Source organism: Tyto alba, unplaced genomic scaffold (assembly GCF_018691265.1).
Source record: "Tyto alba isolate M040663 unplaced genomic scaffold, T.alba_DEE_v4.0 Super-Scaffold_16, whole genome shotgun sequence".
NCBI lineage: Eukaryota > Metazoa > Chordata > Aves > Strigiformes > Tytonidae > Tyto > Tyto alba.
Genome location: NW_024881278.1, coordinates 28551332 through 28575345, shown reverse-complemented (window position 1 = coordinate 28575345; position 24014 = coordinate 28551332). Strand labels below are relative to the sequence as shown.

The following is a 24014-nucleotide window of genomic DNA, read 5'->3' as shown; positions in this document are numbered from 1 at the left end:
GGCGGCGGCCTTCGCGGCAGCTGGGCGCGGGCAGGCCTGCTCGCTTCCCCGGGCACGCAGGCTTCCCGGAGCGGCCGCCCCTCCTCTGGGGTTGCCGGGTGGCAGGCGGCCGCGGGCTGCGCCCCGGGGCCCGCTTTGAGCTCCTCAGAGGCGGGGGGGGGTAGTGCGGGCCCTCGGCGGCCCTGCTCGGTGTCCCGGGGCGCGGTGCCCGGCACGGCCCTACCCTGCGCCCGGGAGCGCGGAGCTCGGGCTCCCGTTCGCGCAGATCAGCGCGGGGCAGCCTGACTAAGGGAGGGAAAAGGCTCGAGACGAGGATATACTCCTTTCTCCACCTTATGAAGACGGGGAGGTTCATCATAGATAAGGTCCTTGTTAGCTGTTGGCTGATCCCCTTTTAGAAAGAAGGAAGTGGGGTCGTTGCTGTTTGCCAAAGGTGGGGAAAAAAAGTAAGCCTGTTCCTTGCTAAACGATCACCTCTACGGTCATGTCTGTTGAGGATGTATCCGCTATTGATTTTTTGTATTTTTAAATTTTTTTTTAAATCAGATGTATCATGGAAGATGGTATACTGGCAGATACACATGTTCATAAAATGTCTTCAATGTATATCACTGAAACATTAGTCCCTAATGTTCTTATTTATGGAGAGTTCAAAGAATATGTGACTAAATAGACTTTTGAAGGCCCACCTGAGATTTACACTTGTCTGTGATAGTACCTTTTTGGGATTTATGTCATACGATTTAAGGTACTCTGGGGAAGTGGAGGCTGAGAGAAAAGAGATGTAATAAGAGTGATTTAGTGATGCCAATGTACATTTGGTTGGTTTATTGGAATGGCAGGATTTTAAATGAAATCCCATTTTTGAATTATGACAGAAGCCTGAACTGCAACAAATGCCATGGCCCTGCTGGGAATGATCTTGCAAGACAGATTATAAAAATACAGTAAATTGTTTTGTTTATTTTTGTTTTGTTACGCTCCCATATATGGGCCTGATGTATTCCATAATGTAGTGGAAAGCAAGTTGCTGCTATCTCTAATGTAGCGTACTGACTCCTGTAACATGATACTGATGTGGGAGTTGCAGAAAGTTGAAAGTGGACTTTTTCTTTGGGCTGAACTTCTTGGATAATTCAGCGTGTTGTGATAATGAGAAGAAAATCTGGTGCTTCATGTTCAGGGATCTACCGAATGGTGACAGGAGGCTCTCAACAAAACCCACTGCCTTTTAAGTTGCCTTTTTTTTTTTTTTTTAACAGATGTTTCTCTTGCACAAGCAGCTATCCAACTGATATTTTTTTCCTTTTTTTTTTTTTTTTTTTTTCCCCCCCCTATCTCCTCAGGTTGTCACCCATGCATTAGTGTTTCTTACAAGATATTTTTGAAAGATAGCACTGTGGGAAAAAAGCTCACTTTCTGCACCAATACAGTGAATAAATTATTCTCTCTTTCAGTTTCTTGAAGTGTCTGCCAGGTACATTTCAATACACAGTGGCAAACTACATATCTATTTTTTCACTTAAAAAAAAAAAAAAAAAACCCAAAACCCAACAAAACCTCAAATTGTGCTGTGAGCTTTCAGAGTTTGATGGTTTGTTGTACTTCTCAGTCCTGAAGAAAAGGAAGTGTTCTCCTTGTCCTTATTTGCCTAGGCCTTGCTAGTGCTTGAAAAGATTGGCTGGTAAATTTGTGTAGACGTCCCCTTCTAGTGAAGTTGCATTGGTAGGAGTGCTTAAGGGGTCACGGTTTTATACCAGCTTTCTGAAGAAAGTAAATTGTGATAGCAAAAACCTCATATGCATCTGAAGCTGGAGTTCTGCTGCTCTTGATGTCAGCTAGGGTTCTTACTAGCAACATGTCTTAAGACAGAATCTTATCTGTGACTTTCATGCTGCTTTTATATATCTGTTGAGTCACATTTTGGATTAACAGGGCCGTATTTGCTCTTTATCTGCAAAACATTTAAGGCTAGGAAAAGTTCTGAAACTTGTAATTTAATGTAGTAGTTTCAAGTGAAATTTGTAAGTAAAGTAATGTAGAGGAATAGTGTTGCTTTATGTTGCCTGGTCTCCATTGGTCCAGTGGTTGGGAATCCTCTCGTGGTTGCTCTTGAGTGAGCCTGAACCGTGTAGGTAGCAGAAGAACTTGGTGTCAGTGGGGCAAACAGTAAGGTCTAGATTTTGCCAAGTATTAGAAGGTGGTGATTTTTTTTTTTTTTTAATTGATTTTATGGAGTGCTTAGCCAGGACTGTTTGCAGTAAGATGCACACTTTCTACAGTAATCCACAAAGATAGGAAACATTAAGGAAAACACTGAAAGAAGCATTAAAATTGAAGTAAGATCTGGGTTTCTGGGATAAAACTTGCCCGTTGGTGAACAGTGATAGAAGCAGCTCCTGAGATGCATATTGCTAGTGGTGGGATGCAAAGAGATTACAGAAAAAGACTAGTATGTACTATTGCATTGAAGTTGGAGGGGTTCTTCTTTTAAAATGCTTGGTGTTATATTTTATGGTGTTATATGTTATATTAAAATTCAGATCCTGTAAGTTTCAGGAATCTCTAGTGAAACTACTAAACTGATGTTTCAAGATCTAAGAGACTGAAAAAAGCTGAAAGAAGGGACTTGAGTGAGGTTGTTGTCATGGTTTGGGGCCACCCCTATAGCCCCCTCCCCTGCCACCAAAAAGCTCCACCACTCACTCAACACAGGACAGTTGTTCAGAACTTCTGAAACATCTGCTTAAGGTCAACGGCTAATGTTTGCTTACCTTTTGTTGGAGATTGTGGAATCCATCCTTAAATCTTCTGCAGACTTGCCCTTCTTTTGGAATGTCCAGTCTGTTGTTTCTGCTCAAGTAAAGTTCAGTTGGAGCACTGAAATGGTGATTATATTTTATAAAATCATTTCAGTTACCCAGATGATCTCAATTGCGAAACCTCATCTGTATTCATGTTGTTTATGAAAAATTCACACAACTTACGGTTTGGAAATATTTTGCTCCTCTTTCTTCCTATTTTTAGATCTTAAACTTCAGTCAGTTGCAACCCTCGTGCTTTTTATTGGAATAGTCTTAGTGTACAGAGGTTGGAAAGGGTGCAGTATGCAAGTTGTTATTTTAGGTCACTTCATCTAGGGTTTATGCTGTGCGTAACTTCTCATTCTTATAATTGGGAAAAATTCTTTCTTCTTTTCCTGATTAACAGACCAAGTAATGCTGGTATTTTTTCTTAGACTAGTGGATTTCAGAAACCTGTTTCACTTCACGGCATGTATAAAATCTTGAACTCTAAGTGAATAAATACATGAAAATATTACTATATGTATATGTTCCAGTTAAGCCATTTTGCTTATTAGAGATGAGACATGATCCTTTAATGAACTACATGTTGGCAGTTCCCCATTGCCTTTCAGAGGACTCCATGAAGGTTTTACTTGTTTATAGCTCATCAAAGGGCTGGGGCTTTTACTATTAGATAGTTCTATGCATAGATGAGGCTGGTAAGCTGAAATACTCCTTGGTTGGTAGAAGCACATACTGTGAGGGAGTATGCCAGAGAGGATAATACTTTTATAGTTCTATTTGTACTGTAGTGATGGCTGCTTATTTGTCTTACGGTCCAGGCTGATACCATGCTATTGCGTTCAGTGTCTTAGAACCAGAAAAGAAGGAAATATGTTAATGGGCGTAAAACAAATTAATTCCATTCTTGAAATGGTGGCAGCCAGCAGGAAGTTGATTGAAAACACAGTATGATTAGTTTCATCTCATCTTATTTCCGGCAACTGTAAGGTACTGTAGTCAGCTAAAACTGATAGCAGTATTGTTTGAGAACATGTCAGCAGGGGTTTTGCAGGATGTTACCATTTGTTCTGCCTTTCTCTGACACTGCATGCATCATATGTGTGATGAGACATTGTGCCCCAAGCATTCTGTGCAGGCCCAATCCAGAGTTTATTTCCTAGTCTGGATTTTCCAGTCACTTATGTATCATCAGGTCCCTTCCATGCCAATCTGTCTCTTTTCTCAATTCTGTTTACTAAAATTAAACATTTGATCAAATGGTGAATCATTTAACATAAGCATGGTTAGTTTGTGACTGTATATCACCAAAGCTTGCTTTTAGCTTCTAAACAAATAATGACTATATATATGCCATTAAGAAGCCTCTTCTCTGACTAGTCTTTTTCTTCTTTTTTTTTGGTGATTACATCTGTTAATTCCATATGAACTCTCTGTGACAGTCCTTTTAATAAATACTTTCTAATCTCATAGGTCATCGTGAATGCATAATGCCTTCATAAACCTTATTTTGCTTTAACCACTGTTGAAACCTCACATAGATGTTTCTAAACAGGAGACTTGTGTAAACTGTTGAAATACATACCTTTCCCCCTGGGAGTTAGTTTTCACTGGGTTTTTATCATGCAGTTCCTTAGCCAGGCTTTCACTTACTGGAGCTTTGGATCAGATACTAGAATAAGCAATGAATTTGTCAGCTGATGCAAGACAATGTTGTGCGCTACCAAATAGGTTATTGTTTATTAGACCTCAGTATTGACTGGAGTCTTCGAGTGAGTAGTGAGCAGTCAGGATTAAATAAGGTGCTTTGGTATAGCTCTGTGGGGGTAGTGCTGTCTGAAGGGCAGGATTCCTCTGCAGTTACCGATGATCAGAAATGTCAGTTCTTCCCTCTAAAGTGCTAAATTGATTTAAACCAATAAATTAATGACACTTATGTTCTAGGAAGGCTAATTTTTACTACCTTGTACAAGACCTAAACAATTCTTTTTGTGAATAAGACAAAAGCTTGTTTGCATTTATCTATTACAAACGTTTATAGGCCACCTATCACAGGAAATTGTAGTTGGAATCTAGTAAATAATTTGCCTGCTGTGGTCCTTGTGCTTGTACTCTGTTTTGGTCTTAGGTTGAGACTAAAAATACTCCATTATGGTATATGGTAATTTTTTGTTGTGTGAACTTATGTAGTACTCTGTCAAATCCCAGGGTAAAAGAACTTGAAGCAGTTTGTAGTTGGAAGTCATCATTAACTGCTGTAACACATGTACTGGTGTGTTGCAGAAATGGAAGTGACGAGTTATTTAACTGGCAGAAACAAAGAGTCTGAGGAATTGATTTATTTACAAGTTTTGCTAGGAAGTGCTATAGAGGATGATAACAGCCATTGGAGACACACTGAAATTCTTTGATTGGATCTTAATTTTAGGAGATGCTGAGAATTATGAGACATAGAGAAGCTTCTATCTGAGGGCAGAGTGGTGGTGGGGAACTGAACTTTGTCATGTTCCCTGCTTGAATAAGAATATGAAGAATAAAGAATGATGAATTGTAAGGTTCTTGTGATTTCCCTCAGCCATAATACAACTAGAAGAACATCTCAACTAAAGTCAAATTTTTTTTTTTTTTTTTTTTCCACTTTTTTTGTACAGTGAGCATTTGCCTCTTGCAACCACAGTTGCGAAGTACCACATTTTGGATCAGGGCTAAGTTTTTTATTTGTTGCAGAAGCTTACCTTTAGGAATGAGGGTTACTGGCACTTGAAGTAAAAGCAGATGAACTGGATTTAATACTTTAACTGTAATAAGCTCTTTTCTAGGAATGTGAAAACAATGCTTTCTTTTGCAGTGCTTAATAGTATAGACAAAACAGAGAGGAGATTTTGTTGTTTAATGAAAAACAGCTGTTCTGGATCAGACCAACGATGCATTCAGCCCTGTTTCTGATTTGGGTGATAAGTGATGCGGGGGGGGGGGGGGGGGGGGGGGGGGGGGGGGGAATGAGCATAAGGACAGAGCAAGCATGCAGTGATGCTTATCTTGGTATAACTCCTTTGCTTCTGGCAGTCTGACATAAGGTTGTCCTCTGTTTTCTAGATTTATGGCTTAATAGGTCTTACCTGGTGTTTTTTTTTTTTTTTTTTATGAATTTTCATAATGACTTGGTGAATCCATATGTACTCTTGACCCTCACTACATCCTACAGCAAGTAGTTCCATAATTTAACTGTTCTCTTTATGAAAAATAAAAAAGTAATTGATCTTGTTTCCTTTAATCTTTCTGTGTAATAATTCTAAGGAGTGAATAAATTCAAACAGCTGGTGTATGAGGGTGTTACGTTCAAGAAGATCCAAAAATAGGCTTCTTGATTAAAAATGTCTGTTCACTTCGTCAGTGAAGCCAGAATTCGAGAAAACAAACAGTTGCTTAAACCATGAATTTATTAAAAATCTTTATATAAAATGTTTTAGAAATATTTTCTAATTGTAGATGGATGTTGTGCTAATTATAGACAGACATATACAGCATCTTTTAATCTAACTATACCTTCCTCATCAATCAGAATTAAATTCAGAATCATAGCTGCTGCTTCTACAAGTGCTGTGAACAAGAGAAGTAGATTGTTTGCTGCTTTTTGAAGCTTAGAGGAGTCAAAAATTACTGTGTCTAGGTCACCTCCCAGGTTTCTTTCTCGTAAACTGATTAGTCAGAGGTATTGTGATTGAGTCACTACTAATGATTATTCCACAGTTAGTGCTATGAAATACCTGTCTTAGTGCTAATTAGTAAAATGTTCAACTGTTGTATGATAGCACAGATATGTCATGTTTTGTATAATGCTTTGTTTTATTGAACATGCTTTGGGTTCTCAAAAGATTCCAATGGTAAGTCCGGTCTTTTAGATGGTTATAATGTAGGTATCAGTTTAAAGGAAATACTGCTGCTGTTTTTAACTGCATAAATTTTAACCACTTCAACATCATACTTCCCCAAAAGTGTTTTTGCTGTTGGGCTTGAAGAGCTGTTGAAGTCTCAAATTGATGTATGCATCGTGACCTAGTATTTCCTTTAAGGTGTTGAAATCAGTGATGCAAAGCATTAACTTGAGAAAATGATCCTTGATGGATATATTAATTGGAGATGTTTGGTTTCGACTTGAATGCTTTCACTAACATGCTATGCCAATTATTACTGGATTTTAAAATTATTCTTAATTAGAAATTTGTGCATATAAATAGACACTGGCTTCTTTAGAGGCAGTTGGTAGGAATGATGAATGTGATATGTTTTGCTGAGAAAATATTGCTTATATTTCTTGAAGCTTAAAATGTCACTGTGCTCTCGTATCTCCTCAAATATGTGACCTTGTCTGACTAACTTTGAACCTTAAGGTGTTATGACAAATATCTTGTGAATGTTTTTGGACAGTATTTAATCTTGATTATGTTAAAAACCTTATTTGGATCTCAGAGATAAACTTCATATTCAGTCTAGGCAGGAAAATTACATTGATCTGATCTCCTATTTTTTCTCTCCTCTTTTGCCTAAATGGCAAAAATCCTTCCTGTCTTATTCACTGTAGGCAGGGCTCAGTAGCATAGAGTCCCTTCTCTGGTTTTGGAAGAAGCATTAAAAATCAGGGAATAACTGCAGCATGAATTGACTTCTCTAGACATCAGACTTGTGAAGGAACTTAGGTCAGAGTAGTTGCAGATATTAGAAAGGCATCTTCTCAGGACACTGAGAAGGCCACATAAGAAAATATTATTGAAGACAGTATATGCAGTGAATGCAAAATTATTCTGAAAAACACTTTCTGGAAATGAAACCTTTGTGTGGATGACCACAATCAATGGTTTCAGACTGTGGAGGTGATGTTAACATACAGTGGAATTGGGTTGGTATTTTTAGGTTCTGCAAAAATGCCCAACCATTATCTTCTAATTTAAGATTTTGATGTAAGAATTTTTTTAAATTATTATTATTTTTTTATAATAGGGATGGATCATTTATTTGAATTGGTGAGAATTTTATATGCTTAAGTAGTGTTGTGTTTAAACTTAATTTTAATTTTTTATTAACATCTTTTTTGAAATCTTGTAACTCAGAAGTCAAACAGTGTATTGTAATGCATAGTCCCATTCACTCTAAATTATTCTTTACCTGTTCTCAGGAGAATTTATTAATTCTAGAGTTAGAATATTCCATGAGTTGGAGAAGCTGGATATTTGCAGTTGTGTGTTCGATTTTTCTGTTAATAGCATCTGAGTAGTAGCATTGTGGCAAGTGCAGTACTTGGCTGTACAAAGAAGTTGTATTAGGAAATTGATGGATTTTTACATTTAATCTGTCCTTTGGGATCTTCCCCACAGCAGGGAATGCTGTCCTATGTTATTTCTGAAAGAACTGTAGGTATCCTGTTCAATTCCTGCTGTGTAATCTGGCCACCATATGCATGCTCTGAACTTGAACAATGTAGGTCAATGGGAGGAAGATAAATTTCAGTTTCTAAATGTTGTAGTATTTTTATTAGTGGTTTAAGGGGATTTATTTTAAAAATAGCTTCCATTGGCATGATGTACTTTGGCTAGTGTTGGATTTCCAACATTTATTTGGTGTAAATTAAAGAGACTAACTGGAAGTAATGAAAACTTTTGAATGGAGATAAAGAGTGGTTTTCCTAAAATATTTGTAATAAGCGTTAATACAGAGGAAAAGAGGTGGTGTGATGATTTCTGTCTTTAGTTTCTATCTCTTTAGTCTGTATAGTGTCTGATGCTAAGTTGTTTAATTTGAGGATCTGTTTTAGTAATATATATATTTAACCTCTGCTTGTTTGATTGTAGAAGTCCTATTTGCATCCTAAGCACTTAAGGAAGGGGGAGAAGAAAGGAGCACAAAACTAATTTGGAAGCAGTGTTTTAGAAAAAAAAAAAAAAAAGGCAGGCTGGGTCCATGATAACCTTATAATTGTGAAGAGCAGAATTCAGAGTTACATCCTCATTGACTTAATTTCTAAAACACAACCAGCCTTCACAATATGACTTACTGAGATCAGCCCTGCCACCATAACAGCAGCATTTTGATCTCTAATTATGTGTTGTTAGAGGTGTTTCAGAGGAAGTTGCATATATAAAGTAGGAAAAATGCTGTCATTTAGCTAGAGTCCCTTAGTACTGGGAATTGTATTGTCCTTCTGTTGATTAGATCCTGTTTTGTCCAAGATACTGTCAATATTAAGGAGTCTAGATTTTTTGATACATCAATTAACTGTATTTGAAACTTTTCTTTAACAAGTATCCAATATTACTCAGTGAAATGCATTTTAGCTGGAGAAAGGTGAATCTTAGGTCAGGTATTGCTGACACAGTTTGCAGGAAGAGGCATTACTGTTGGATGCAGTAATATTTGTTCATTTTTTAATGTCCTAGTGTTACCTATTTTTAGTAATCTTCTCCAGTGAACTAATGGACAATAATGGTTTCTAAAATTGTCTGTATGTTAACAAATGCTTTCTTATTCGTGCAGATAGGTTTCAAGTGTTCCCCTGAATTGTTAACATGTTAATCAATTTAAAATCTAATAATTTCTATTTTTAGAATCAACCTTTGACTGTGTACTTCTTTGAAGGAGTGAAAGCATTTTTAGCATGGTATATTTCCACCATAAAGGTTCTCTCCAATTTTAATTTGCAAGCATGTTAGTCAAATAATTCAGTTTTTAATAGGAAAAAAATTATATGGAAAGCATCATGATTTAATTATTAAAAAGGCTCAGAATTTTAGAAGATTTAAAATACAGTAGGTCTTTGAAGCAGCTGGAATCTTGTTTTTTTTCACTTTTACATAGATGTGTGGATGAACTGTTAGCTGTGCTATAACTGATAAAGGGCTTTTAGGATTAATCCATATATATTCAGTAACTTCCCTAGGTGTTAACGCCTTTCTGAGCTTTCAAAAGAAAGCAATTAACGATAGCATTTGAACAAATATATTTTTCTTGGCACTGGGGCTTTGTGATTAAGATGGGGCAAATTGTCTCCTCATTTTATTTAAGGAAGTAGACTAACTCTGCTGTTTGTGACTCCTGGTATTGTCAAATACATGAAGTGTTGGTGATACTTCTCACATACCTACTTCAGAGTATATTTATTTTCCAGAATTAATGTTAGCATATCACTATATATATAGTGTTGAATGTCACTATATATTATTTTCTTATTTTGTCTGTAGTTTTCTAACATTGGTTTTATTTTGGCCACTGAGCACGTTCCTGTTTTAACTTTCTCTTGTGTACTGTGATTCCAAATGTATAGACATGGTGCTCTAATGCCTTTTTTTTTTTTTTAATAAATTTTACATTTATTACGAGAGTTTAGCGACTATAAACCCTTATAAAGGTAAGGCTAGTAGAATATTCCCTTTTTAAATGAAAGGCCCCTTCTTGGCATTTAAGTTTGGAAGGGATTTATTTCTATTTCTGCTGCTGATGCACTGTGTGACAGTCGGTCCATGCTTTTCCCTTTGCATGTTTTCCTTCGTTAGTGAATCATATATCACTCTTAATTCCACAGTACTTTAGGAGCCTTGAATGAAAGACTTAGTAGCAAGGAGTATTTACAGCTTCTCCAGCTCTGTCTTTTAGAGAGAGGTGTTTGTCCTAGAGCGAGTTCTGATTTAAAACAATATTGACCCATTGACATGTTGTTTCCAAGGTTGTTCATATAGAAGGAAGTGTTTGTGGTGGGTGGAGGAAATGTCTTTCAATCAGAGTTGCTATGCAATTAGAAGAGCAAGAACCGCCTGCATTACACATCTGCAAGTCTCAGGTGGTTTTGCAGCACTCTCTTGATGAAGATAGGATGCCATTATTATCCATTATTCTGTGATGCAGTCTCTCCTTTGACTATTAATGTTCTCATGTGACTAATTCAGGAAAGACCAGAAATCTTTCTGGTGAATAATTAACACTTCCTGTCCTGCTCAAGTGGCTTGTAAAGACAGATTCAAAAGGTAAAAGAAAAACACGGTGTTGTATATCATTATATAGTAAACTAAACTGATGCATGTTACCATTCTTTCCAAGTAAACTAAAATACTGGAAATTCCATCACTTACTGGCATAACAAGAACTCTAGCATTACAGGTTAGAATTCAGTTGCCTGAGCTGACATGTCTTCTGAAGTGCATCTGAAATTCAGATAACTGAAATTCCTGGTTGCTTTTGAAACTACTGTAATCAGAAACCCAAACTAAACAGAACTAGACCAGGGCTTTGAGAAACTTAAGCCTATGGATTTCAGAGGGTGCTGTAATTTTCGGTTTCTTTTTTTTTTTTTTTTTTTTTTTTCTTTTTTTCTTCAGATCAGGTTCCCAACACACTCCTAGATGCTGTTGAGACAGAAAGTGATTTAGCTGATTCTTATTAGCATTATTTCTCTCCCTATTATTTCAGTTTGCTGATTTAGAAATGAGTTTCTGATTTCTGTTAGCAACATATTTGATGCAGATTTGCATAGGGAAATGCTTTTAAGTAGTCTGTGTTATGGTTGGAAATGTTGAAATTGTGAGGATTTTTATTTATATATACACACATATAACTTTAATTTCTTTGCAACTTTTGATAGAGAACTATAAAAATTGAAATGGCTTCTTCTGCAGCATTCATGTAGATGAATTGTGTAGCTAATGACTTATTGTAGCACAGAAGAATGCACATGTGTTATATCTGTTTTCATCCTGAAAATTGATAAAAAGAAACTTGCTGTTTGAACACGGCTTTCACATATGAAAAATACTATTAGAATAGTTAATGTCATGAAAATAAAATTAGAGATGATTTTTTATTATTATTTTTGAGGTTTACTTAAGGCCACTCAACCATTAAATACTTTAGTCAATTTATTGTCCAGATGGGTTTGTACTCTTTAAGGTTATGTAGTAAGATTATGACACAAGTAGGAGCTCCAAAGCCTTGTATTCTTTGGGTGTCCATGAAGGCAGTTAGAGAATAGGGTAAGGCAAATAATGTACCTGATCCACATCCTAGGATTTATTACTATCTGGTTAATCAACAGTGCTCTCCTTTCTTCTATTTAGCTTGCTTGTCCCTCATCATTTATGCAGGACAAATTCTGAAGGCAGATGTTACATTTTTAGTAGCACAGTTGAGTACCTAGGAAGCACATGCTTTTTCTTCAGTATATGGGGAAGCTGGTCTACTTTTTTAAGTATATACCTAGATATTACCTCTGTCCCCAAAATCAATCATTCCTATATCCTTAGGTCATTATGGCTGCAACAAGACTACTACTAGGACATGAAAGACAAGTGTCTTCTACCAGCTAGCTGGACAGATGGTCTGAGTTGATGTTTATGTATGTTTGTTTTCATCTGTTTACTTGTGGATACTGTTCAGAAAACACCGTTACTGCTAAAATCATGTAGCATGATATGTAGCAAACACTGAATGTGGTATTATCCTTACCACAAAAGATAAAAGCTGCTAGTTCAATTTGTACCATCTAAAGATAGCTATAGATGTGTTTAATACTCTTTGATTCTAGTTGAATTAATGGAGTGTAAACATTTTATTTGAAAGGTTATAGATAGCATCTTACCTTCCCATAACAGAACAAAAACATCTACATAAATTGACTTAAGAAATATGGTGCTTCGAGAGCTAAAAACCCCGAAATTTTCATATGCCAATCTACTGTTTGCAGGGAGTAGGATGTTAAGTAAAAGTATTGGGAAGTAAGGAGTCAAGAAAACAATGTAATGAAGTTCATAATTTACCTATTTGCTATTCATTAGTTTCATAGTTGGAGGCACCTTTTTTTTTTTTTTTTTTTTTTTAAATTCTGTTAGCTGCCACTTAATTTTCCAGACTGCTGTGTTGCTTTGGTGAAAGTGGAGAGTGAGAGAAGACAGTGTGCTCCCTTCTCAGAATGGTCATTTCGTGAGTAAAGGATGCAGCCTAAGGTGCAGAGATGTGTGATTAAAAACTTAAAGTCAAGCACAATCATGGGAACTTTACTTTTTCTTTCTCTTATTTTATTTTTATTGGAGACTAGAGATGACTGAAGAGTTATGAGCCGATACTGCTGCTTGCTTGATTTTTAAAACTTCTTTTATCTCCTGCTTCTATTTAGGATTCAATATTAATTTGACAGGGTTAATGAAGCAGTGGAGTTGCAGTTTGCAGCTGCAGCCTGTTAGAGTTGTTAGGTAGTTAAAACTTGCTGGTTATCCTTGTGTACCAAGGTTACGCATGGCTTGCATGAGAGTTCAGGATGAGGTAATGTTACGGGGCTCATTTTTACTACCTACTGTTAATGACCACTCTGTGCTTGATTACTGTGCCTTTGCCTAAGATTACCTACAGAAATGAATAAAAAGGTGATCTAATGAAAGAGCCTTTGCTGTTTGCTCTGCATGCATGCAAATGAAATATTTAACTTGCCCCCAATTTCCCACTGTCTGAATTAGGTGAAATAGGTGTACTGACTGTGATTTATCCTTTTTGACTCGATTAGTAGAGAAAAATAAGTAGTTGAGGCTTGTTCCCACACTTTTTCCATGTCTTTTCAAAATAGGAAAATGATGAGGATAACATAATGGCTTCTGTGAGTGCTACGCTACCTTGTTTTTGTTCATGTAAATAAATCCAGTCTGTCTACTTTAAACACTTAGAAAATAATAAAAGCTACCTTGTGAAAATGACAACTGTGAAGATTACAGTTTGCGTTTGCATTAATCTGGATCACCGAAGAGGGAAAAGCCAAAATACCAGTCTGGGTAAAGGTTCCCTTCTCCTGTCACTGGATGAAGGATGCGAGATGAAAGATTGTTTTTTTTTTCACTAGATGTTTAAAACCCTTGAACTTTAAAGCAAAATGTGCATGCTGAATTCTTTCTACCCTGGTAATTGAAATGTAATTGCCTGAGACTTTGGAAGTGTGCTGTGTGAAATAGGAGAAAGTCACAATGCGTTAAGTAGGGGGTCTCATCCCAGCTTTGGATCTGACTCCCTTTCTAGAAAGTGCTATTCTCTGCCCTGTCATCCACTGAATGGCACGTGGAGCAGAACATTTCTCATGGCTAGATGACCAGTAGTAGCTTAGCGGAGAAAAGTGAGCTGCGGGTACAGCTGGTTCACAATGCCCTCTGCAGTAGTTGCGATCTTACTTAGGGGTCTTTTACTTCAACGATGGTGGAATAAGAGCTTCTAGGAGTGAGCTTTTGAGGCACAACATGAGAAAGGCTATCACACATGTCTACACTTGGGAATTAATTTAGACTGTGGCAAAACTTTGAAAGGAGGTGGGAAGGAGGGGAGGGTGAAGCATGTTCATATTTTCATTATTCCTTTAGTTTCCTTGTTATGTTTTCTAAGTCCTCACAAGTAGAAAAGAAAAACTAGATATTTTTATTTTTGTCAGAAAATGAAACTTAACAGTTTTAGGTGACCTTGTTCTCTCTGTCCTCCAGCCATTAAATTTTAGATCTGCTGTACTTGCATAAAGGCTTTAGTTATAAATTTATAGGGAAAATGTCAAGTGGCTTGGCACAAAATTTGATCTATCTTGTTAATTATGCAAACTTCACATACTGCTTAAAACTCTTTAGCAAAAAACCTCACTGCTTATGTGCAATTGTATTATGACGAAGCAAGGTACGTGTTACAGAATGGTAAATACCAATACTTTCTATAATTTTACTTCAGATGTTGGGGGAGTAGGTAGCATATTGGAGGGTAATGTTTAAGATGTTTGAGAGATCCTGATAATATATTTACTTAAAACAGGCTAGTAATGGACTTCATGTAGTTCAGAAGAATAAACTAGTGCTTGTCTTGAATTAGTTGTATGAATCAACAGAACTTGCATGTGTAAAATGTAAAAGTGGACTGATGTAGGTCAAGCTAGTTAAATTTAGGAGCTTAGATTTGTGGGTCACTGATTAACTCAACAGATTGGTTATGTCAAAGTTGTTTCCAAACAAGACTTACTGCTGTTGATAACACGTTTGATTATTAAGCTAAATACTAAACTAACCCCTCTGTGATTTAGCATGCATAGGGTTTACTTAGTTGCATTTCTCATTAGTTAGATGCTGAGAGGAGATGAGATTAGCAGGTTTTATTTATGTTTTGGCAGATTATTGTATAACACTTTCTTGTACTGCTGAACTGCTAAGATGACAAAATTAATAGGAAATGTGTTGTGGTTTTTTTTTTTTTAAAAGCCTTCTACTTGTTTCTTCGAGCTTTACATGATTTGTTATTATTTGTAAGTGCTAGCCATGTACATTCTGCTTTGCAGAGCTGCCAGAGAGAGACTGAAATACCAGATAAATACATTTTTTATTAAAACTTTGATTTTACTAAACCTAAATGTGGAACAGCAATCATATGAAAATATTTATTTGTACGTTGGAGACACAGAGCCCCCTAAACTGGAAAAATAATTTATCAAGTTGACATTATGCAAAATTGTCAACTGCTAATAAATCAGTGTGTTCTGCACTAGAATAGTTCAAAATCCTAAAATGGAATTGCTTTCCAAAGTAATTGGGTAAAAGAGGACAAGTGCCATACAACATAGAGCAGGAAATACCTGAGGCTACCAGAGGCACAGATGAGTTCAGCTACAAAAGTATAGTTATAAAGTTGGGGAAAATGCATAGGATATTGGAAACCAGGTTATTTGTTATCTTACTGCAAACATAAAGGGGGAGATTTATGAATGAAAGTGTCTATGGGGAATGCTGAATGCTTTCCACTGGGTATTCACTTGCTACTTACATGAGCAAAATTTGAGTGGTGACTGTTTGAGAGCAGTGGGCAGGGTTGCTTGTACACTGCAACCTGTGGGTAGTTATTTGAAATAAATTCTAGAGGAAGTGCAGAACAGCTTTTTGTTGCAGTGGATAGGTACTATCAAACTACGGCTTTGGGAAATAAACAGTACGAAAGGACTCAAACTTTATTTTACCTCTCATATGTCATTAAGAGGAGTGATGATGATGCTGGAATTGATAAGGCTGGAAGAGATTTGTGAGAAAAATAGCTAAAACTTATTTCTACAGCTTGGAGCATGAAAATGAAAAAAATTAAGTTACATTGATAGAGATCATGAATCAATGGACATTTTCAGCCTAGGGTGTATTACAGTCTCAGCTTCCTTGCTGAAATTGTTTAGCTTTTTGTACCCTTTCAATATTGAAAAGCTTAAGACTGAAATAAAACCACCTGAATTCTGATCATGTAAGATAGGGTCTAACATTTTTCTTCCCTTGTGAAAGTTGAGTTTTTACTTATTTACTGGGAAGGCCTAGTTAGAGAAGCCCTGAAAGGAACACGAGTGGGTTAAAACCAGAAAGAACTCTTTATCTTTCATGGTTAACAAGGCAAACATAGTTCTTGTAATCAAATGTCCTTCACTGAAAGTCCAAATATAATAAATGATTTCAAAGCATTTAAATGACTTTTGTGTCAAATCCCATTGACACTCAGGGGAGCCTTTAAAAATGTTATTATCCATGCTTATGTAATGTGATCAGACAGTGATTGTAGGCTTGTAGGACTGAATCCAAAGCCAAAAACATGGTGAATATCTTAGTGGGGTCATTTAATTCTGTAGCAGAGTCAGCATTTGACAGACTTGTGCTTGACTTCGCTTAAATGCATTTAAAATGTCATTGTATAGTCCTTTTATAAAGCATGTATACGTTTAATATTGCAGCAGTTTTTAACAACTTTGAAAGAAGTCACATGTTGGAAAAGATAATACAATTTTATGTTCTAATGTTTTCCCCAACTGGCAGGATAATGGAGCACCAACTGTTGTGTATCTGTCTGTAGTTAGCATTCAGTCTTGTAGTGAAATTTGAGAATATTCAAGTGAAGAAATGTCATAAAACAGGATAACTAACTGTAGCTCTGTCCATACTTTGCACCTGTGAAAATGAGTGATAAATACATGGTGACTTAATAGTATTTTAAATATCAATATGAAATGTTTTTCTGTGTCTGGACAGAAATGTAATTATTTTCATCCTAGGTCTACAACAATTATTTGCTATCATAAGGCAGTATTTTTTTTGACTTCTTACTGGTTACTCTTTTGTGTATACTTTATGGCAGAAACCATCTTGTATATTTAAAAAAAAAAATTCCCCATTAGTAAGATGCATCACTCCACAGTAATACATTATTGTTTCTGCTCACAAATTTTTTTGGGAGAAATATGTTCTCAGCTTTATGTTCACATTCTCTTTATGACTACTTCTTTGACAGTCTCTGCAGCAGTATACCTAATTTTTGTGTCATTTGACCTATTTCCAAACACTTTTGAGTTGGAAATGACTTCAGGTATTTGTTGTGCTTCAAAAAGGTATAGTCATTCTTCTCTGTAAAAGATGCAGATTTGCTGCATGAGTATGTTTAGAGCTCACAAAATGGTCTACAAGTTTGAGAGAAAAATTTGGAAATCCTAAATTTTGTAGGTCAGTTCTCATGTTGCATTTTAATTCCTGTACAAGTTTCTCTGCAGCTTCATTGTGCAATATGTTTAAGTATCTCATGGAAACTTTCTCCTATCCTTATCTCATTTCCTTGTGCCTTAGAATGCATACTGTGACGGTGTGTTGGGAGCCCCAGTAGCAATAGGGTTCCCCCTGAATAGTGCAATCAAGTAAGTTGCTCGAGGTAGGGAACAAGACAGGATTACTGAACACATTGACCAGGGTAGGGGGAACAATTTAGATGATGGTAATAGGTAGGGGGGGAAAAAGGTATTTCACATCCAACTTCAGTTCAGCAGGTATGCTCAATCAGTGGGTTTTCAAATCCACATACTTTCCTGTTAAATGTGGAGGAGAGGGGGAAACGCAAGAGATGTCACTAGTATGGATGTTTAACATTCAATGCTATAAACTTAAAAGTAGTTTGGAATATTTTTACTTTTATTGCCAGTCTTTGCCATAATAAGCATTTGATACCTGTACCTAAAAACACCCCTTTAGTTTCAGTGAGATGGGGATGCCTGCACTGGGCAAGAGGTAGTCCTTGTGTCCAGACAAGCTGTAAGTTCTAGTGTTCCAGGGTGTGATGTTTGATACATTACAATTTCAAAAGCCTTAGTAACTTGGAAGATGAGATGGTAATGAAAAAAATGCATTTTTCCATCCTCACAAATTCTACTTTTGTAATTACATGCAATATCGATAGAATGTAAAGCTTTCATGCAACATAGCTTTTATGGAGAAGGCTAATGTATTTAGAGGTGTTCTGCTTTCCCCTAACCAACCTTTGACTTATTTGAGACACTTCTATGAAATCACACAGCTTTTTTTCGTATTCTATACTATAAATGCCAGAAATAAAACTGCAATCACTGACCTTCAGCTGCATAATGGTGAGATAAAAAGGGCATTGCTTTGTACATCAGGGAAACTTCACTCGAGTGAAGACCAGTGTATTCATCTGGTTAGTCCAATTCATAGGCTTTTTTTTTTTTGCCTTTTTTTTTTTTTTTTTTTTAAACCATGTAATGCTTTTGTTCCAACTAAAAGTGATGACTTAAAATAAGATGTTCACCTTTAAGGAACAAAAAGTAGTGCAAGGAAGACAGATATGACAATCAGTCCCATTGACAACTGAGAGGAAAAGAGGCAGTTCATTAAAAAACTTACTTTTTTTCCCTTTGGACCATTTTGTCGCTATTATTGAGGAGGCTTCCAGACCTTCTTGTGTGTTCTGTGATGAAATGTTCACAGTGTATTAAAGAAACAAACCCTGCCTGCAGTGTGTGACCAGTTTTAGTATAGGTGTTATAAAGGAAAAATAAAAACTACTGCAGTGTAGTTATGGTTCTCTTGCACAATAGCAAAAATACAAAAATGAATATAACTCTTGTTCCTCTGAAACTGCTAACACAGCAATGTTTGTATTGTTGTAACTGATGGGTAAACTATGACAGGTGAATTAGTTAAATGGAAGCTAGAATTGTATGTGTGTCTTGAAGCTTTAGGAAAGTGTTCGTCACTGATTTGCAACTAGAAAGAAAATTTAGTTTTAATAGCAAAAATAGTGTGAGATTGTTGGGGAGATGGGAGGATTTGTGTGTGTTTGTTTATTTGTTTGTTTTTCCTTTTTTTTTCCCCCAGAATGAGTATTATAGCAGGGAAGAACTTGTTTTGTATTGTTAAGGCATTTAATCTCAAATATGAGGGTTTAAAGAACCATGTGGTTTTTAATTATGTTTAGAAAGTTGTCTAGAGGAAATTACTATTAAGCAGTATATATTATTTTTTACTCTTATGTTACTAAAACCAAGAGCTGACTGCATGAGCTTGACTGTTGTAGTGTGTTATGCCTATTACCATTTCTAGTCAGTTTAGATTTTCCAGACGTTTCACAATCCATAAATTGATATTAACAATGTTCTTTTAGAAATATACATATATATTTATATATATCACTTATGTTGAACCATTGGGCGTTAGTACTTTCTTATTAACTCAAACATGTAGTCTGTATAGTTGACTTTAACAAAGAAGCTATGTTATCTTTTTTTTAAACTTCAGGATATAGGGAAGCAAAATTTGGTCATTTGGTCAAATTTGGGATACAGAATGTGCATCACACATTTACATAGAAAATTAAAATCTTTATAAATCTTTAGTAATTTTGATAATTCTAATTCTCAGATGACCCACAAATTAAATTTTGAGGGAAATGTAATTCTGAAATCTGAGGCTTCAACCAGCTAAAAAGCCTGAGGTCTTCACTTATGTTTTTAAAAAGGGACTGCTAAAAAAAAGTGTCTCCTTTGCTTTTTTTTCCTCTTGTTTTTTACAGAGACATTTAAAGGCTTTGAAATTTGTTTTATCAGTGGAACTGTTGGAACTGTCAAACCACTTACTTGCTTTTGTTGAATTTAATAACGTTTCAAGAGCAGAAATGGGAGCTCAGGCAAACCTTTGCTGAGGGAGCAGGAAATGAGTTGAAATATACGGTATTATTCACTTTAATGTTGTTCAGGGATTTTGTGAATGACTCTCTTACTCTGTTTAAATAGATTAAATATTCATGTTTGATTTCATGGAGTTTTTTTGGTGACAGTACCTCCCAATGTGTTCATTCTCCCACCTTCTGATTTGCTAGTTCTTATGTTGAAATGAGAAGTAGGAAGAAATAGCCCAGATTGTAATGTAGCGTAAAAAGGAGGCAAACAAATACATTTTTGTGTAGATTACTCTGTTTTCTTTTATTTACTAGGGAATTTTTCTGGGTTATTTTGCATATGTGATACTGAATCCTGTAATACTATAAGTTACGAGATTTATCCTATTTCTCTTAATATAATACTCAGCATTTCCTCTTCTATGAATAGTGTGTAAGATCACCACATCAATAAATGCGTTTGATTTTTATATACTACTGATAGGCTTTTAATAGTACAGTCCAATTTGTTGTGAGTGGTATTTGTTCCCTATAGATTTATTTGCAGACGTTGCAGGCTGGACTGTCATATAGTAGTGCCCACTGCAGATGGCATTCACTGCAGCTTTGCAATACAAATGTTAGCAGGCTGTGATTTAACTTGGGTTTTGTAGAGCTGAGGGATGGTCTTTTGAACTGGGTGAAAGTTCTACTGTGACTCATCTGTCGGTACTGAAGTGTGGTAACCTGTTTCTGTAATACTTTTCCTTTATGCAGTAAATTCTCATTAGTGTTTCTAGTAGTTCAGCTGATCCAGTGTTTACAACAGCAGGAACCCTTGTGTGCCGATAGCTTGAGTTATAAAATGTTTCACAGATGTTAGAGTACCTAGAGAATTATAAATCTTCAGCGGGAACTGGCAGAGACTCACAGAGTGCAGATTTTGTAACATGGTAGAAAAGGCAGTATGCTAACTTCAGTCCTGTGTGGGTAATTTTCTGTGATGACTTGTCATCTTAGGGGTCATTGATACAACCCATTAGGTGGTTATACCTATCGTATATTTGAAAGCATATAGCATCATCACAGTTTTTATAGAATAAACAGTCAATTTAATTTTTTGACTTTGGCTGTGTGAAGGCCAAGGGCAAGTAAGCACCACCTAAGATGAGTAGTCTCTCCCCTACTTGCTTTGCCATTTTTGTATTGCCATGTATGATTTTTTTTTTAAGAGTTATGTGGACTTTTTAAGCCAAAAGCTAAACTGAGATTTGGCGTCTGGGCCACATTTTCTGAGAAGGTCAGCTAGACACTGGAACAGTTTGCCAGTTCTTCATAGGATGTGCTCAAGAAAAGACAGGTGGAATATTCACTATTAAATAACCTCTTGTATTAGTATAGAACACTGTGGGAGACAGCTGGTCTGGTTTAGAAACTATTTCAATTTATCCCATATGTAGCTCATACCAGAAACTTCTTTCAGGAAAAGTGATTTTAAGAATGCTTAAGAATTATTTTTTAAAAGTTACTTTTAAAGTTGGCTACAGTTGCATACATATCATAACACCTTCATTACTTCTTCTCTCAATTGCCCTAATACCTTTAAGAAAACCAGTTCTGATTAGAGAATATTGTTGCTGTAGATCTGACTGCCTTTTCAGCTGTTAATCAAGTAAATAAGCAATAGGATTTGATGTTCATGCCTCTTGTTCTAACTTAACAAATTCTGGGGATCTCCAGGATCGATGGGTGGTAGCTGGAAGTATGCCTGTGGGCAAGTGATTTGAATATGTTTGTAGTAGATTTGGAGCAGTATGATTAACAGCATAAGGAATTATGTACAGTGTTTTGTTCCTTGTCAGGGATAATAGTAGCAGCTTAGAAACTTGTACAGTGATGAATGTGAATTAAAATTATTTTCAAATAGTGAGTCATTTAAGCCTATGAGATAAGTGCACACTAAAATGTCACATCTTCAGTCTTGTAGTTTTTAATGTCCACATTTTGTAACTTTGATTTCCTATGCTCTGTTTAGAAGATAACACCTAGAACTTGAATGCAAAAGTGCATATCATGGTGTTAGTCACGACCTAATGTGTGCTTTAATTTGTATAATCATCTATGTTAGTAAATAATTTGAGAGCCATGCAATCTGGCATGGTAGCGGACTAAATATTTTTGTGATTGCTTATTTTTCAGTCCCTTGTACTTCAGCTGGTAGAATGGAGTTTGCTTTGCTACAATTCACATCTTCCATCTATGCAGGCAGGTTATATAGGTGAGGGTACTTTTTTTTTTGAACAGTTTCATATGTCAGATGGGAGTCAAGTTTAGACTGAGGAGAAAATCCTTCTAACAGTTGTGATGAGGGTATTAAAAGCAAAATCAGGGTGTTTATCTATGATGGTCTGTGTTTCATTTTGGCACTCAAGATTTTATGGGTTTTATTTTATTTTTTTTTTTCCGCTCCCTCAGTGTCATTTATTTTAGTAATTGTCTAAAACTGATGGACTGGGTGAGATTGTTTGCTGAGGTTTTTCTTCTGTATCCAGTTCAGTATTTTGCCTTGTTTATCTTGATCTCTGATAATGAGATTTGGGAGGGTGGGAATCATGAGTGAAAAACAGTGGAAAAGAACTTTCTTGATAATTTTTTACTTTTTTTTTTTGGTGTAGGTTTTGTGTGTGTTTTCTTTTTGTTGTTGTTTTTTTTTTTTTTTTTTTTTGTTTTGTTTTGTTTTGTTTTTTGTTTGTTTGTTTTTTAAATGATATTATTACTGTGCAAAACAAGGCTGTAGGGAAAGGTATCTGAAAGGTATCTGTGGATCTGTTCTTTTCCCCTGATCCTTTTTGCTCTCCCTGGGTACGGATGCTCATACTGGAGTGTAGGGGATTAATTTTCAGGCATGCTGCAGTTAGTTGAACATGCAGAAGAGCAAACAGTTCTTGATCACAGTCAGAAGCAAAACAATTGAGGCCTCTGACAAGGTCCCTAGCATTTTGGATATTTTAACTAAAAATGTTTTACTGGGGTAGCTAGATATATTAACTACCCAATCTTGAATATTTGGGAATGAATTACTGCTGTTTCCTTCCGGCATTTTGAGAAATACGTTTTTTTACATATATTTTGAAGGTATAGAAGGAGATGAAAGATGGAAAGAACAAGGTAAGCTTAGAATAATCTAAAATGCATAAAAATGCCAGTGCAGCTCCATAAGGAACAAACTCTTGTCTGTTAGATCCAGTTCGGCACTGGTGCTGTTGGTCTGAGTTGGTTTTTGTGTACCATGCTCATTCTATTGCAGTGACTGTGGTAGTGACCATAGCGCTGCGAAAGAGAAGGGAAAGTTTTTATCTGCCTATATAAAAGAAAAAAGGAAAAGCATCTGTATAGTTATTAAAAACATTTACATACTATGACTCAAAATACTTTTGTTTAATTGTATCATTTTGTTTTGATTGTTTCATTATTTACATAGAAAGTTAAATATGAAGACATACATACAGTCAACTTTCCCACCACAAGTAGTTATTCTTTTATCAGGCATTTATTTTCAAGAGTTTGTTTTCTCTGTAGAAGAGATGAATAAACACAGACTTGTAATATGCCAGTTATATTCAGTGAGTCAGGTTCATATTATCTTGGATTAGTGTGCTAAAAGGAAATGCCAAAGACTGTCCACTAAAAGAATGCATAGGATGCTCTTCATCCTGTTTTTGAAGCAGCTTTACTACTCCTTAGTTGTTCTGTATTTGAACCAAATCATGTTGTTACAATTATAGAAAACCAAATAACTAGGTTTGTAAGCTAACTGCAGTTAATGAAATTGAAGATAATAATTCAGTATTTGCTGTTAGATCGGAGATGAGCAGGTGTATAAATTTTATTTTGCAAGTAACATTTTATCCTTCTGGAATTGGGGTGGAGTATTTAAGGTGCTTTTTCTTCCTGAAAAATACAGAGTGCTACTACTTCTGTTGTATTTGCTCTTGGAGATCAGGCATTTGTACTCAGAATGCTTAAAAAAGCAAGACATTGACACTGTGGAGCATTACATTATTTTAAAGGTGTTCCTTGTTCTACACCACAAATTCTGGACACTATAGCTGAAGTGAATTGGGCCTAGGATGTTTATTACAGTGATCCTGTATTTTTATGTTTAGTTCTTTAGCCCAGTTAAATGTATTTGAAGCATTTTTCTATGCAAAGTAAAATTGAGAAGAGTTTTGAAATAACATAGCTGGATAAAGTGCA

General features: G+C 36.0%; 1 protein-coding gene across 2 annotated transcripts in view; it reads left to right on the top strand.

Moving 5' to 3' along the window:
* ZFAND3 (zinc finger AN1-type containing 3) overlaps window positions 1–24014 on the top strand; it is a 149845-nt gene that overhangs the window by 626 nt on the left and 125205 nt on the right. The gene's annotated exons all lie outside the window — the stretch shown is intronic.